The sequence below is a fragment of the Dipodomys ordii genome, unplaced genomic scaffold (assembly GCF_000151885.1).
Source record: "Dipodomys ordii isolate 6190 unplaced genomic scaffold, Dord_2.0 Scaffold167, whole genome shotgun sequence".
Classification (NCBI taxonomy): domain Eukaryota; kingdom Metazoa; phylum Chordata; class Mammalia; order Rodentia; family Heteromyidae; genus Dipodomys; species Dipodomys ordii.
In genome coordinates, this window is record NW_012267383.1 from 693,812 (window position 1) to 710,069 (window position 16,258).

A 16,258-nucleotide genomic window follows, 5' to 3' on the forward strand; every position below is an offset into this window, starting at 1 on the left:
CCCCCCCCCGGGCGTCGCGCGGGGCTGTGACAAATGGAAGAATGCCCCCGACCCTCAGGCCCCCCCCCCGGCTCCGGAGTTTAAGTCCAGTCAGGTCCGCCTTCAGGGCGGGGCGAGGAGCCTGTGGAGGCCCCGCCCACTCGAGGGCCCGCCCATTAGCCTCCACGCAGCCGTGCAGGGACTCCGGGGCGGGGTCCTAGTGCCACCCTGAGTTGCTGGGTGCGCTGTGGAGTGCAGACTTTGCAAATCACTTTCAGGCTTCTAGGGTGCAGCTGATCGGAGCAGAGGTCCAAGCACCTTTCATTTCCATTACAATATAAACCTGCAGAGCTTCCTGGAAAGGAATGCAAGCAACAACAAAATTCCTCACTTCCCAAGTCTGAGGTAGGTCTGGAAATAGGCTTTGGTAAGTGGTTAATTTTCCCGACCCTTTGCTTTCCCCATTCAAATTAGCTGCTTTTGGTAGTCTCAAAACTAGGTAATCCAGACAGTGCAGTACAGTTGATGAACACTATATATGCTTAAAAGTGCACCCAAGAAATGCATAAGAAGAATACTTTTCTCCAAGACTTTGTGATAGGGAAAACATTCCGGTATGCAGATGAATCTTTAAGAAGAAAATAAACATACGTTTTGGTTTCTTATAGAAGGTAACAATTCTATGTAAGCTGGGCACTGGTGGCTCACTCCTGTAATCCTAGCTACACATGAGGCTGAATTCTAGGGATTGCAGTTCAATGCTAGACCAGGCTGAAAAGTCCATGAGATTCTTATATCCAATTAATCACCAAAAAAGCCAGAAGTGAAGCTGCGGCTCAAGTGGTAGAGCACAAGCCTTGAGCAAAAGAAGCAAAAGAAAATGTTATGGCAGGGTGAGCCAGCAAATACCAAACCAGATGTGCAATTCCTTTCCTATTGACAAAACACAATGGCATCCATTTATTGTCCCTTTGGTATACATTTTTATTTTTTATTGTCAGTCCTGGTGCTTGAACTCAGGACCCTAGGCAGTCCCTGAGCTTCTCTGGACTCAATCCTAGCGCTATACCACTTGAGACACAGCTCAACTTCTGACTTTTTCTGTTTATGTAGTACTGAGAGTCAAACCCAGGGCTTCAGACCTGCTAGGCAAGCATTCTGCCACTAAGCCACATACTCGTCCCTGCAGCTTTAATTTAGATATATGCTTCCCTCCTCCCCCTCCCCCCCTTTCGGTATTCAAAAATACCTGGTTGGCCTCCTGTTATCAATTTAACCCCACCTGGTCAGCCTGCCTCAGAATTCAGATAGACAGCCTCACCTGGCCACATCCCATAGAAAGCTGCTGGGAAGACGTTTGCCAGAAACATAAAGTTATGCCTCCTAGCCAAGGCAATTTCCAGTACTCAGTTGCTGGAATGTGGTCCCACCCAGTGGCCAGGTGGGACTATTCCTGGAACGTAGGCTGGGGGTAGAGGAGGTAAGGCTATCTGAATTGATAGTGGAAGCCCACAAGGCTTTTTTTTTTTTTTTAAAGATCCTGGGGCCAGGCACTGGTAGCTCACACCTGTAATCCTAGCTACTCAGGAGGCTAAGAACTGAGAATGGCGGTTCAGGCCAGCCCTGGCAGGAGAGTCCATGTGACTCTTATCTCCAATGAACCACCAAAAAACCAGAAGTGGTACTGTGGCTCAAGTGGTAGAGCGCTAGCCCTGAGCTGAAGAACTAAGGGACAGCACCCAGACCCAGAGTTCAAGCCCCAGGAACAAAAAAAAAAACCATCCTGGGACTTGAACTCTGGACATGGGCCCTGTCCTTGAGCTTTTTTGCTCAAGGTTAGTGCTCTAGTACTGTGAGCTACAGCAACATTTCAAGTTTTCTAGTCATTAATTAAATATCAGAATCTTCTGGATGAGATCCTTAGATCTCAGCTTCCTGAATAGCTTGGATTACAGGTATGAGCCACCAGTGCACAGCTAAGGCATTTAAAAAATAAAAGTACAAGAGGTTGTGGGGGAGGGAAGTGATAAAGTGACAACAACAAGGAAAGGGGTAACAATGATTGACAAGTAATGTACTCATTGCCTTACTCTTGTAATTGTAACTCTTCTGTACAGCATCTTTACAATAAAATAATAATAGTAAAAAGAGGTTATAACAGGAACTGCTCACCTGGTCAGAAGTTGATATCAGCTGCTTGAACTTGTGTATATCTGATTAATGCCTATGTTGTATGTGACCAGCTTGTATAAAACCCAGGGTCTTCCCTCCCTCAGGATCCAAACTTCTTTCTGACACTGATGTGGTTCAGGTCACTGGCAGTAACTACCTTTATCCTCTCTAAAAAATGGTCTTGAAGTCTGCTGGTCTGTGCTGCCCTAACCATAGTTACTAGGGAGGGGTAACTATGTGTACAGTAAAAAAAGAGATAGCTCCTGACAGAATTGTGTGTTATTGTACCTGCTAACACTGATGCTGTTAAAACCTCCATCCTGAGTCTCAAGATAAGATTGCTCTACCACCCAACTCTATCTTTGCACAAAGGGCCCCTTCTCTTGGTCCCATTCTGACCCCTACCCATGTGAAAGAGACTACTCCTGACCTCTGCCCAGGCTGACTTCCCTTTTATTCCTCATAAAAAGGGAGCCTAGTTGTAAAGAGGCATGCCATTTTCACTATAGGCCTGTTGGAGGAGACTTGTTACCTTTCCCGGATTTTCATCCTGAATAAAACCTTTTGGTCTTTTGAGTTCACCTTTGGGCTCTTTTGTTGTTGATATTCCTGATAATCAAAATATTATAGACACACACGAAAAAATTCGGTCTAAGCAATGAAAAAGGCAAAAGTAGTTAATGATGGGAATCTGCTTTGTTTTCATAACTCAATGTTGCTCCCTGGGCTTGGCCCACTGACTACCCCTTTACTCCCTTTCCAGAATTTCCTCAATCTTAATCTAAATGTGAAAGCCCACTTCCCCACCCCCCACCCATCAGGTGACAGGCACCTAATTTCCTCCACACTTGCCACACCTGGCTAATCCATTCTAGTGCACCACAGGTTCCCTGAACCAGAAACGCTCAGGGCACATTGCAAAACTCCTTACAGCTCAGGGCACATTGCAAAACTTCTTACAACTCGTGAGCTACCTATAATCTATCCCCACCCAGACCTCTACTTAAAGACCCTCCACCCCTCCCTGGGTATACCTAGTGTCTCCTGACTCTCCTCTGATTACCCTGGAGTCCCTCTTCAACTTTCATTACAGTTGATCTGGTTTCTTGAGGTTGGTGCCTTTGTCTGCCTGCCATCGTCTCACCTTTTGAATCCATCCTTTTCCCTGAGAGTTTTTTTTCCCCCTCTTTTTCTTTTCTTTCATCCCTGTACTGGGACTTGAACTCAGAACCTGGGCGCTCTTAGCTTTTTTTGCTCAAGGCTTGATGTTCTACCACTTGAATCATAGCTCCACTCTTCCTTTTTGCTGGTTAATTGGAGGTGAATTTCATGGACTTTTCAGCCTGAGCCAGCTTTGAAATAGGATCCTCTGATCTCTGGTTCCTGAATGAAAGACCCCAGCCCGTGCTTACCCATTAGGCACCCCAAGGAAGACTGCCGCCCCTCACCCTACATACCTAAAAGAGTGGGGCAGGATACGTGCAGGCCGCTAACCAGGAAACGAAACCAGGCATCCCCTGAATCACCGCCTGCAGACCCTAGCATGACCCTAGCACATGCCTTAAAACCAGGCATTCCGGTAAAATAGCGGACCAACACATTCCTTCCTGTAAAACTTAGCCCTAATACTAGGGTGAGGCAGGATGTGATAAATCACTTGTCAAAACTGGGGAACGAACTGCTTTACGACCAGAGCAGGCCTGAAATAACACATCAGCTTTCCCCTGACCTCGCCTACCCCACCAGGTCAACTTAACCTAACCAATCCCCACCCTGAGCGTAATTCAAAATTAACCAATCAACACCCTGTAACCAGGCATCTCGCTTCTGTAACCTCGCTTCTGCTGCCCATAAAATAGGATGCTCACAGACACTCGGCGCGCAAGTCTCCCGACAGACTTTGTCGCCCCGGGTACCCGCGTAACTGGTTCTCAGACACCCGACCCGAACCTTGTGGATCTCGTGGTCGAGTGCACCTGGGAGCCTAGGCATGCCCGAATAAACCTCTTGCTGTTTGCATCCGCACAAGTGGTCTCGTTGTTCCTTGGGGAAGGGTCTCTTCAGATTGAAGGACACCCCACGTCAACGGGGGTCTTTCATGAATAGCTACGATTACCAGCCTGAGCCACCAGTGCCCAGCACAGTAGGATTTTAAGGCCAGAGAAGTTCAGCTCTGTTTGGGATGCTTGTCCTCATTAGATAACGAAAATTGTATCCAAGAGGGAGATGGTGGGAAGAAGGAAGGAGAAGGAAGAAGAAGGAGAAAAATGAAGAAGGAGAAGGAAGAAGAAGGAGAAAAATGAAGAAGGAGAAGGAAGAAGGAGAAAAATGAAGAATGAGAAGGAAGAAGAAAGAGGAAAAGGAGAAAGAAGGAGGAGGGGAAGGGAAAGTGGGAGAAAATGAGGGAGGAGGTAACAATGTTGGACAAGAAATGTGCTCATTACCTTATTTGTATAACGAACGGTAACCCCTCTGTCATTACCCTTACAATTAAATTTAATTTTTAAAAAAAGGAGGAGGGGAGAAGAGGAAGAGAAAGAAGAAAAGAGGAGGAAGAAGAAAGGAGAACTGGGAATATGGCTTAGTGGTACAGTGCTTGCCTAGCATGCATGAAGCCCTGGATTCAATTCCTAAGTTTCACATAAACAGAAAAGGCTGGAAGTGGCACTTGGCTCAAGTGGTAGAGTACAAGCATTGAGCACGGAGAGGTTCAGGGTCAGTGCCCAGCCCCTGAGTTCAAGCCTGAGGATCAGAAAAGGAGGAGGAGGAGGACAGGAGACATGCCAGGCATTAGTGGCCCAAGACTATAATCCTAGCCACTCAGGGGCTGAGATCTGAAGATCAAGGTTTGAAGCCAGCCTGTGCAGAAAAGTCCTTAGAAGACTATTAGCTCCAATTAACCACTCAAAAACTGGAAGTAGTGCTATGGCTCAAGTGATAGAGTGCTAGCCTTGAGCACAAAGAGGCTCAGGGACAGTACCTAGGCAATGAGTTCAAGCCCCAGGACTAGCAAAAGAAAAAGAGAGAGAGAGAGAAACTGGATATCCATGACTCACACCTGTAGTCCTAGCTACATAGGAGGCTGATATCTAAGGATCATGGTTCAAAGCCAGTCTAGGCAGAAAAGTCTGTGAGACTCTTATCTCCAATAAACTACAAAAAAGCTGGAAGTAAAGCTGTGGCTCAAGTGATAGAGCAGTAGCCTTGGGTAAAAAGAAACTCAGTGGCTGGGAATGTGGTCTGGTGGTAGAATGCTTGCCTAACATACATGAAGCCCTGGGTTTGATTCCTCAGTACCACATGAACAGAAAAAGCTGGAATTGGCACTGTGGCTTCCGTGATAGAGTGCTAGCCTTGAGAACAAGAAGTTCAGGCCCTGAGTTCAATTCCCAGGACTGGCAATAAAAAAGAAAAGAAAGAAAAGAAATTCAGCCACAGAAATTCAAGCCCCAGGATTAGCAAAGAACAAATGAACAAAAGAAAGGAAGGGAGGGAGAAAGAGGAATGATAAGAAAAATCTACCACTATTAGAACTAGCTCAATTCTGCCATTATCAGACTAGCTCAACCTGATATTTCAGAAACAGCTTGCAAGTAATTTTCAAATCTCTGAAACTAGCTGGGAAGGTGGCTCAGTGGTGCTGAGTGCTTGCCTTGCATGCATGAGGCCCTGGGTTTGATTCCTCAGCACCACATAAACAGAAAAAGCCAGAAGTGGTGCTGTGGCTCAAGTGGTAGCGCGCTAGCCTTGAGCTGAGGGACCCAAGCCCAGAGTTCAGACCCCACAACTGACAAAAACAAAAAATAAAATAAATAAAAACCTGAAACTATTGGGGTAAATTGAACCTCAAAGCACCTGTACTCTTCCCATAAAAGGATTGTACTCCTGTCGGGGCTCAGAATTGGGAAGAGAAACTCCTTTGGGCTCACAGGCAAAATAATCCTGAGTTCTCCAACTTGCCACCCCCCACCCCCCTCCCCCCACCTCTCCCTGCTTCCCCAGTCCTTCTTTAGTCCTAGGGCTTGAACTACCACTTCAGCCACAGCACCACTTCCAGTTTTTTCTGTTTATGTGGTACTGAGGAATCAAACCCACTTGCTTTTTCCTGGAGTAATTTCATAACATTTTGGTGAGTAGGCCAGGAAACAACAGCTATGCAAGCTCCTAGGTTGGAACAAGGCACCACCACCTGGTTGTTATTTAGCTCTTTCTCTTGGAGGCCCGTGGCTCTGAAAAAGCCACCGTCTCCTGGACTGACAGACCAAGTCGAAACATCTGCTTCTGAATCAGGAAAAGGGCCTGGCTCTTTCTAACCCAAGTAGTCAAAGTGCTTTCTAAAGAGAGCCCCCAGTTTAAGTCCCTCATTTTAGCAGGAGTCATCACATCAGGGTTTCTCTTCATAAACAGTCCCAGTTTAGGGCATTCCCAAAGTGGGGAGGGATGTTTTAAAATCTTTTTTTGTTTGGTGCCAGTCCTGGAATTGGAATTCAGGGCTTGGACACTGTCCTTGAGCTTTTGGGATTAGAACTCTGGGCTTGGACACTGTCCCTGAGCTTTTGTGCTCAAGGATGGTGCTCTACTTGAGCTGCACTTCCAGCTTTTTGGTGGTTAATTGGAGATTAGAGTCTCATGGAGTTTCCTGCCTGGGCTGGCTTCAAATAGCGATCCTCTCATCTCAGCCTCCTTAGTGGTAGGTCGGGGAGAACAGCCCCTCCCCGTTCTGCTTCACTTGCCTAAAGCCAGTAATCACATGACTTTCAATCTCCTGACTATGAGACAGAAAAAGATCCCAGGCTCTTGTTGGGTGCCAGTGGCTCACACCTGTAATCCTAGCTACTCAGGAGACTGAGATCTGAGGATCATAGCTCAAAGCCAGCCCATGCAGGAAAGTCCGTGAGACTGGAGATAAGAAAACCCGACGTGGCACTGTGGCTCAAGTGGTAGAGCACTTGCCTTGAGCTGAAGAGCTCAGGGATAGCAGCCAGGCCCCAAGTTTAAGGCCCACAACCAAAAAACAAGGATCCCAGGCTCTGAGGTCACTTCCTTATCCGTTGAGGTCATTTCCTGAACTGCCCCTTCATGCTTCCCTTGAACAGTGAGAGGTTCCCGATCTCTGAGATCACCTCCCCATCCTCTGTGGCCCCGCCTCCTGCCTTTTCCTATATAATCCCCTCCTCTTTTTCTCCTTTTCCTTCCCCTTTGTCTCCACACATACCTATATCTGGTGCAGGCAGGCAGTTTGCTTCCCCCCCCCCCCAAATAAATTCTTTTCTGCTTGTGGCAGTTACCTTTTGGCACACCTTACACTTAGTAAATAGGATAACAGGCATGAGCACCTTTCATCTCTTTGTATGAACGTGTGAATGTGAAGTTATTTATGGCTCTGCAGCCAAAAGCTAGAGAGTCCAAGTGAATCCTAACCTGTGGTTCCAAGACCTAATTGTGATTCATGTCCTAGGAGACCTTCAGCCAAATGTCCTTAAGCTCCCACAGCTAGGTGGACAACACAGGGACCTTCCCTTATCTTTGTGACACCAAAGCCAGGAAGAACGTGGATTGGAGTCATCTGGGCCTCAGGAAGAAAAGAAGCCCATTATTTGGGGAGAAGGGGGAAACCCCTGAGGAAGAAGCACACCTGCCATCTGTCCCAGTTGCCCCCCACAGCTAGTAGAGGCACCTGGCGCATTGTGGGAAATCCTGCCACCATCTATCGCATCTCAACCAGTGGAGCCAGACCCTTTGGCCTACATAATGACACTCCCAAGAAGTGACGGGCCCTCAGCAAATTGCCCAGGAAAGGGCAGTCCAAGAGGCGTGGCCTATATTCAGGGGTCAACTTTTCAGAAGTTTGGACGTCTTGAGCTGGAAACTAGATCTAATCCTTATTCGGAGAAACCCCAGGCCCTCGAAGGCCTCCTGGAGTCCAACTTCCAGACTCATCACTCAAATGGAGTAATTGCTCCCAGCTCCTCACTCTCTTCATTACTGAGGAAAAGAGACACTTTTTAATGGAATCCCAAAAGTGACTCAAAGAGCATGTTCCCTGTGGCCAATTAGACCCAGAAGCATGGGCCTAGAATTCCGCCCCAGACACTGACCCCCAAGGGGGCCCCCCTAACAATGAGGGGGGACTGAGCCCACCTGCTTTAGGGTATCAGAGCAGGAACCAAAAAGCCAACTAATATATCCCAAATCATTACCACTGTGTTCCAAAAACCTGAGGAAGCTCCCTCAGACTTCTATAAAAGAGTCTGCAAGGCCTTCTAACTCTTCATCCACTTTTGATCCTGAGGCCCCCCCCCCCAAAATAATGGGTGGGCCGGGCGCTGGTGGCTCACGCCTGTAATCCTCGCTACTCAGGAGGCTGAGATCTGAGGATTGCAGTTCAAAGCCAGCCCGGGCAAGAGAGACCGTGAGACTCCTATCTCCAATAAACCACCAGAAAACCAGAAGTGGCGCTGTAGCTCAAGTGGTAGAGCGCTCGCCTTGAGCTGAAGAGTTGAGGGACAGCGCCCAGGCCCAGAGTTCAAGCCCCACGACCAACCAAAAAAAAAAAGGGTGGAAAAACATGCATGTGTGGCCCGTTCCTACATGAACATCAGTAAGAAACTTAAGAAATTGGAAGGATTCACAGGAATGAGGCCTCCCAACTGCTAGAAGTGGCCAATTCAGTGTTTGCCAGTCAGGACTGGCATGCCAGGAGAAAAATGAAGTATCCCAACTTCCCAGGGCCGATGGGACTCAAACCCATGATAGGCGAAAGGAGTCACTAACACTCAGTCAATCGGACTAGTAACCTTTATTAGCCACGGTCATTGCCCTTCATTTTATCAAGACAGTGAAGAACAGAGCCAAGCTCTTGTGGCAGGGTTTTAAAGGGGCAAGCAGGTCACACACAGGTGGTAGTGTACATGATAGCAAGCAGGTTTACAGAAGCAAAACTAGCAGTTAGTGATCACAAATAACAATTACAATTTCAATCAACAAGTCATCAAGGCAAAGGTTGAGGAACCTAAGCAACTCCATTTCACTTAAGACCCCCATCTCAGTTCTGCAACTTTACCCTTGACCCACTTCAGCTCCAATGCTAGGAATTAGGACAGCAAGCCTTGCACAAACAATTCTCGGAACCACAGATGGTGTTTTCTCAAGACAGTATGTCAAGGTATCTGAAATTCCAGAACTGCCCCTCTTGGGGTCTGGTGACCATTATCTAAACCAGACACCATGCAGTTTAGCACCTATCCTCTTGAGACTCCCCTGTGGTGCAAGCTAACCAGTTTAAAGTACGTCAGCCCCCTTGATCTAACCAACAACTTGTTTCTGGTCCTTTCCCGCTTTGTAGTGAGCCAATCATGCTATAGAGTTGTTTTATGATTTTCCCGCGGGTTGTAGTCATTTGTTACAAGAAGTTATGATGTATGCAAAGCCCCTGCCTTCCTAAAAAATGTATAAAAAGTGTTGTAACCCTGGGCTCGGGCCTCTCAGTGTCATGGGCTGCTGCCATGTGGGGGGGGGTGGGCGGGATCCAAGGTCGAGCTTGCAATAAAGACTCCTTTGCTTTTACATTGTTGATGGTCTCTGGTGGTCTTTTGGGTAAGGATTTCCAAATTCGACTTTACAAGGTTACATTTCCAGGCTCCCCCTTTGTTTCATTCCCGATAAGGGTTTAACTGACATTTACCCAAACACATGCAAAATCAAACTACTTTCCAGGTTTCTTGGATCTGAGTTTCACTGTTATTTACCACACTTAACTTGTCTAACTCCCTACTTTTCTTTGAGTCTCTACTTCTGAGAAGTACCTTTAGTAATTAACCTGGAGTTTCTCTCTACAGAGAGTTCCTGACTTTAAAGCTCGCCCTATCCTTACAGTACGTATGTTGGCAGTTCCAATGGGATGTGACTAGAAAATAGATTCACAAAATGATGGATGATATTAATTAGGTACGTTTGGAAGCTTGCAGACTTACAGTCTACTAAGCTCTGGGGTCAAGCACTTCTCTTTCCCAAGGGAGGAGGGCTCAGGGGAGAGAGTAAGTCCTCTTCAGCAAGAGGGACTGTGGCCAGACAGCAGGAAGGACTTCCTGGCAGTGAACAGTAGCTCAGATGCCCTAATTTTGGTGTGTGTGGGGGGGGTGGGGGAGTCACCTCAAAAAGCAGACCAGCAAATAAGAAAGAAGGTGCTGACCCTACAGAGCACCCTAGGCCGCTGCAGAAGTGAAGGCCATTGGAGAGACAGCTGGTGTACACATGCAAGGAATTTGGCTACTGGAAAAATAAGTGCCCAAACCAAACAGGGGTAGGGGGCAGGCCAACCCAATGAAAAATCACTGTGCTGGAAGGGAAAATACCAAAATTAGACTGGGCAGGAACTCCTAATTGGTTTGGCCACAAAAGAGTTTCCATTAAGAGGCAGGTGATAGCCGGGCACCGGTGGCTAATGCCTGCAATCCTAGCTACTAAGGAGGCTGAGATGTGAGGATCACAGTTCAAAGCCAGCCCAGGCAGGAAAGTCCATGAGACTCTTACCTCCAATAAACCACTAGAAAACCGGAAGAGGAGCTGTGGCTCAAGCGGTAGAGTGCTCACCTTGAGCTGAAAAGCGCAGGGACAGCACCCAAGCCTAGAATTCAAGCCCCATGACTGACCAAAAAAAAAAAAAAAAGAGGCAGGTGATATAGGTTCACACCTGTAATCCTAGCTACTCTGGAGGCTGAGATCTGAGGATCACCATTCAAAGATAGACACGTGATTCTGTAAGGTCTGCACAGGGACACCTCCCTACCTCTTGGCTAAGTTTCAGCCCAGTATCTGTTACCTAAGTAACTGGCAGACTGGAAGCAGTCACCTTCCCCTCCCGCTAGGTCACATCCTGGGCCACCTTTGGTCACATGCCTCCCATCTGAGCTCAGGTAAATAACTTCTCCTTCCTGAATAGTGTGTGGTGTTCTCTTCATTGGCTACCTAATATACCTTACAGATCATTATTATTATTTTGTCGGTTGTAGGGCCTGAACGCTGGGCCTGGGCGCTGTCCCTCAGCTCTTTAGCTCAAGGCTAAGCGCTCTACCACTTGAGCCACAGCACCACTTCCGGCTTTTTCTGCTTATGAGGTGCCGAGAAATTGAACCCAGAGCCTCATGCATGCAAGGCAAGCACTCTACCACTGAGCCACCTTCCCAGCCAAGAAACATGATTAATGTCTCCAATTAACCACAAGCAAAACTGGAAGTAGGGCTGTGGCTCAAAGTGGTGGAACACTAGCAAAAAGAGCTCAAGCCTAGCTCCTAAGCCCAGTTTTCAAGCCCCACACCCAACAACAGCAGCAGCAGCAGCAACAACAAATCCTGTTAAGGGAGGCCCAGCCCCCTGACTCTTGGTAGAGATGATGGTGGGGTCCAACCACTCACTGATGGTGGACACCAGGGCAGAGACTGGGTTGTGTTATGCCTCAAAGCCCCAATCACTGGAAAGGAAGTCACCATCATTAGGGCCTCTGGCTCTGAGGCCGCATAGCATTTCTGCCAGTCCCAAGTTGCTAACTCAGCAAGCTGTGGCATAGACTTTGAACTGTGTATGTCACATTGCTCAAATGTACTACTCTAGCCAAGAGTTATCTGACTCAAAATGCCAAAGAAAGAAACAAAGGGGGAGTGGAGGGGGTGGCTTCACACTAAATTGCAAAGTAGGATTTAAGTTTGGGATGTTAAGAAATGTATCTAAGGGTCATAACATCAGGAAAAGAAGGCAGAGTTTAAAATTGATTTTCTTCATGGATAGAGTATTTTCTTAAAAAGAAAACTTTTTTCAATTCAAAGGTTTTCTAAAAGGTACTTCAAGATACAAATTAAAGGGAAAAATCACTAAGGAAGTAGGAAATGTAAGGAAAAAAGGAACTTTAAAAAAGTGTTGGTACCACTAGGTGCTAGTGGCCCCCAACTGTAATCCTAGCTACTGAAGAGGCTGAGATCTGAGGATTTTGGTTCAAACCCAGCCTGGGCAGAAAACTCCATGAGACTCTTATCTCCAGAATAGTGGTCCCTGGCTATTTTGCTGTTCACACATTGCATCATCTCTGTATCACGGGTTTGTTTGTTTGTCATCATGGGGCTGAGTAGGTACTGTCCCTGAGCTCTTTTGTTCAAGGTTAGTGCTTTACCACTTTGAGCCACAGCTCTATTTCCCATTTTTAGGAGGTTAATTGGAGATAAGAGTCTCTTGGGCCAGGTACTGGTGGCCCACACCTGTAATCCTAGCTACTAAGGACACTGAGATTTGATTTAATTCTTTTTTTTTTTTTTTTTTGCTTATGTGGTACTGAGGAATTGAACCCAGGGCCTCAGGCATGCAAGGCAAGTGCTCTACCACTGAGCCACCTTCCCAGCCCATGGACGCTGAGATTTGAGAATCATAATTCAAAGCCAGCTCATGCAAGAAAGTCCATGAGAATCTTATCTCCAGGTAACCACCAGAAAACTGGAAGTGGCATTGTGGCTCAAGTGGTAGAGCATTAGCCTTGACCTAAAGAGCTGAGTTCAAGCCCCACAACCAACAAAGAAAAAGAGTTGGGGCTAGGGCTCAGCATTAGAGTGCGTGCCTTGCACGCATGAGGCCCTGGGTTCAATTTCTCAGCATCACATAAGCAGAAAAAGCTGGTAGTGGTTCAAGTGGTAGAGTGCTAGCCTTGAGCTGAAGAGCTGAGGGACAGTGCCTAGGCCCAGAGTTCAGGCCCCATGACCAACAACAAAAATAAATAAATAAAAAAGCCACACCAGTGGCTCAAGCCTGTAATCCTAGCTACTCAGGAGGCTGAGATTTGAGGATCACAGTTCAAAGCCAGCCCATGGAAACTCCATGAGACTCTTATCTCCAGTAAACCACCAGAAAACTGAAAGTGGTGCTGTAGTTCAAGTGGTAGAGCACAGCCTTGAGCTGAAGAGTTGGGGGACAGCGCTCAGGCCCAGGGTTCAAGCCCCACCACTGACATTAAAAAAAAAAAAGGCAGAGTCTCATTGGCTTTCCTCTCAAGGCTGGCTTTGCTACATGGTACTGAGATCTCAGCCTTCAAAATAGCTAGTATGACAGATGTGAACCACTGGTGCCTGCTTACCTGTAATTTCTATAACAACAGGAAAAACTCAGATGCCCCTTCTCAGGTATGGGCATACACAGCCTCTTAGGACTAAGAGTTGTTTACTATTCCAGCATCCCCTCTAAGAGCTGGTTAGGTTTGTTATGAGAAACCCTACAGCTCAAAATGTAGCTGGGTGCCGTTGGCTCCTAGCTACTCAGGAGGCTGAGCTCTGAGGATCGTGGTTCCAAGCCAGCCTGGGCAGGAAAGTCCATGAGACTCTTATCTCCAATAAAAACCACTCAGAAAACTGGAAGTGGTGCTGTGGCTCAAGTGGTAGAGCATTTGCCTTGAGCTGGAGAGCTGAGGGACAGCACCCAGGCCCACAGTTCAAGCCCCATGACAGACAAAAAAAACAAAATGTAGGAGGGCTGCCTTGCTTATACCCAACCACGCACGTGGGAATCTAGGCTGTGGGCCAATTAGATCTTAACGCACATTATGTAACCTTACAGAATAATACCTTGACAAGTTTTCTCACTGTTATTTGATATATTAGACATAAAATTAGATATAAATTAAATATATTAGATATAGTATATCTAATATATATTCTTTGTATACATATATGGATATTAAATATATAAGATCTAATATATCTAAAATATATTTTTATTAGATACAATATCTAATAGTATATATTTACTATTCATACATGTTAGATCTAATATTTAATATACATATTAGATCTAATGTATCTAATAGGATGTTATAATAGCTCTGATTTATCTAATATTAGATATATATTTTTATTGGATATTGAAATATGGATACTGGGCCTAAGCAATGCCATCTTGTCCCCATGGCCATCTTAACACCTTAATAGGTGCCAGAGAAGCCAGATGCCGGTAGCTCTCACCTATAATCCTAGCTTCTCAGGAGGCTGAGATGTGAGGATCACGTTCAAAGCCAGCCTGGGCAAGGAAGTCCATGAGACTCCAATCAACCACTAGAAAACTGAAAGTAGCTCTATGGCTCAAAGTGGTAGGGCACTAGCCTTAAGCAGAAGAGCTAAGGGACAATGCCCAGGCCCAGAGTTCAAGCCCCACAACCAAACAAAACAAAACAAAAGGTACCAGGGATATTTTATTCAATTCTGAGAACTCTAGATGGGACATAGGTCATTTCCAGAACTGCAGATATTGTCGTGGATTATTAGACTCCAGGAAATCCTTACCCTTTACCTCTGATTGTTAAGACTTTTGCATCCTGGTAAATCTCTACCCTTATTGTCCCCACTAGTTGACTTCTAATGAATCCTAATTACCCCACTTACTTATCTCATAACTGGCTTGTTTTGTTTCTATAAATATGCTTGCTAATCCCATACCATGCCTCATCTGCCTTCTGTTGTTTTTTTTTTTTTTGCCAGCCCTGGTCTTGAACTCTAGGTCTGAGTGCTGTCCCTCAGCTCTTCAGCTCAAGGCTAGCACTCTACCACTTGAGCCACAGTGCCACTTCTGGCTTTTTCTGCTTATGTGGTGCTGAGGAATCGAACCCAGGGCCTCATGCATGCAAGGCAAGCACTCTACAACTGAGCCACCTTCCCAGCCCCCCTTGATGTGGTTTTTGCCTTTATAAGCTTCAAGCAAACAACATCTGGGGCTGTAGGTCTTTGAGACAGGAGTCCTCCCACAGTCGTTGGCTCCCCAATGAAGACTCCCAATTCAACCTCTTAACGTGTAGCCTCTCTATATCTCATTGAGTTCCTGTATCACAATACATCTAATATCTAATATATCTGTATGTATATGTTAGATAAGTTCTATATTATTAGATATATATTATGTCTAATATAACTGTAAGGTCTGCTCCTGGATGGCTAGCAGACTCCACCCTCCTCCCAGCAGTCTCTGCCCAGTACCTGCATTGGCAACTGGCACACCTGGAAGAGGTCACATCTGCATCCGCTGAGGTCACATCTGAATTTGATGTGGCCACACCTTTCTCTACCCATACCCTAGATAAGGCCTAGACCAGGCCCAGGCGCTCTCTTTTTTCTAGCTGTCTCTCTCTTTCCCAGCTCTCTCTCTTTCCCAGCTCTCCCAGCTCTCTTTCCCAGGCCTTTCCCTGCCGCATGGAGGGCCAACATGGCCTGGTGCCAGCCGGAATGATGAATAAACCTACCCCTTACCTGAATACCACATGTGTGGTGCTGTTCTTACTCGGCTACCTCTTTAAAAACCTAACAATAACATATTACATATGTATATACATTCAATATTAGGTATATCTTATATATATGTATACACATATATATGGAAAACATCAAAGTAGAATGATAAAGAAAAACACTATCAGAGCAGGCTAAACCTGACTGTGCCAGAGCAGCACCAACTGCAAGTAATTTTGAGAAACTGTAACAACTAGGGTATACCAAGGCTTGAAATTCCTTTGCCCTATCAGATAAAAGGATTGCAATCCACTGGGCCCTGGTGGGTCACAACTGTAATACTAACTACTCAGAAGGCTGAGAACTGAGGATCATGGTTCAAAGCCAGCATGGGCAGGAAAGACTGACTCTCTTATCTTCAACTAATTACCAAAAAGGCTGGAAGTTGAACTGTGGCTCAAGATGATAAGAGTCCTAACCTTGAGCAGAAGAGCTCAGGAACAGTTTCCAGGCCCCAAATTCAAGCCACATAACTGACTAGAACAAAAAGACTGTAATCCTGTCAGGAGAGACTTTGGAGTAGGAAAAACTCTGGGTCTCCCAAAGTAATAAACCTGAGTTCTACCACTTTCTCAAGTGGTACCAAAACAAATACCACATGGTCAGAACTCATGATGATGAAACCAGGAAGTAAACTGAAAAACAGCTTAGTCCCCTAAGAGCTTGTTTTACCTGTCAAGTGACACACCTTGGGAGACCAGAATTCGATCCTCTCTAATTAAAAGGTGAAAAGCTGTGAGTGATCCAGGAATGAAGAGAAGCTTATCTGAGAAGAGGAGCTGGAAATCTTTTTTTTTTTT

At 46.1% G+C, this 16,258-nt stretch overlaps 1 pseudogene; it reads left to right on the top strand.

Moving 5' to 3' along the window:
- LOC105998627 overlaps positions 1-16,258 on the top strand; it is an 84,988-nt pseudogene that overhangs the window by 888 nt on the left and 67,842 nt on the right.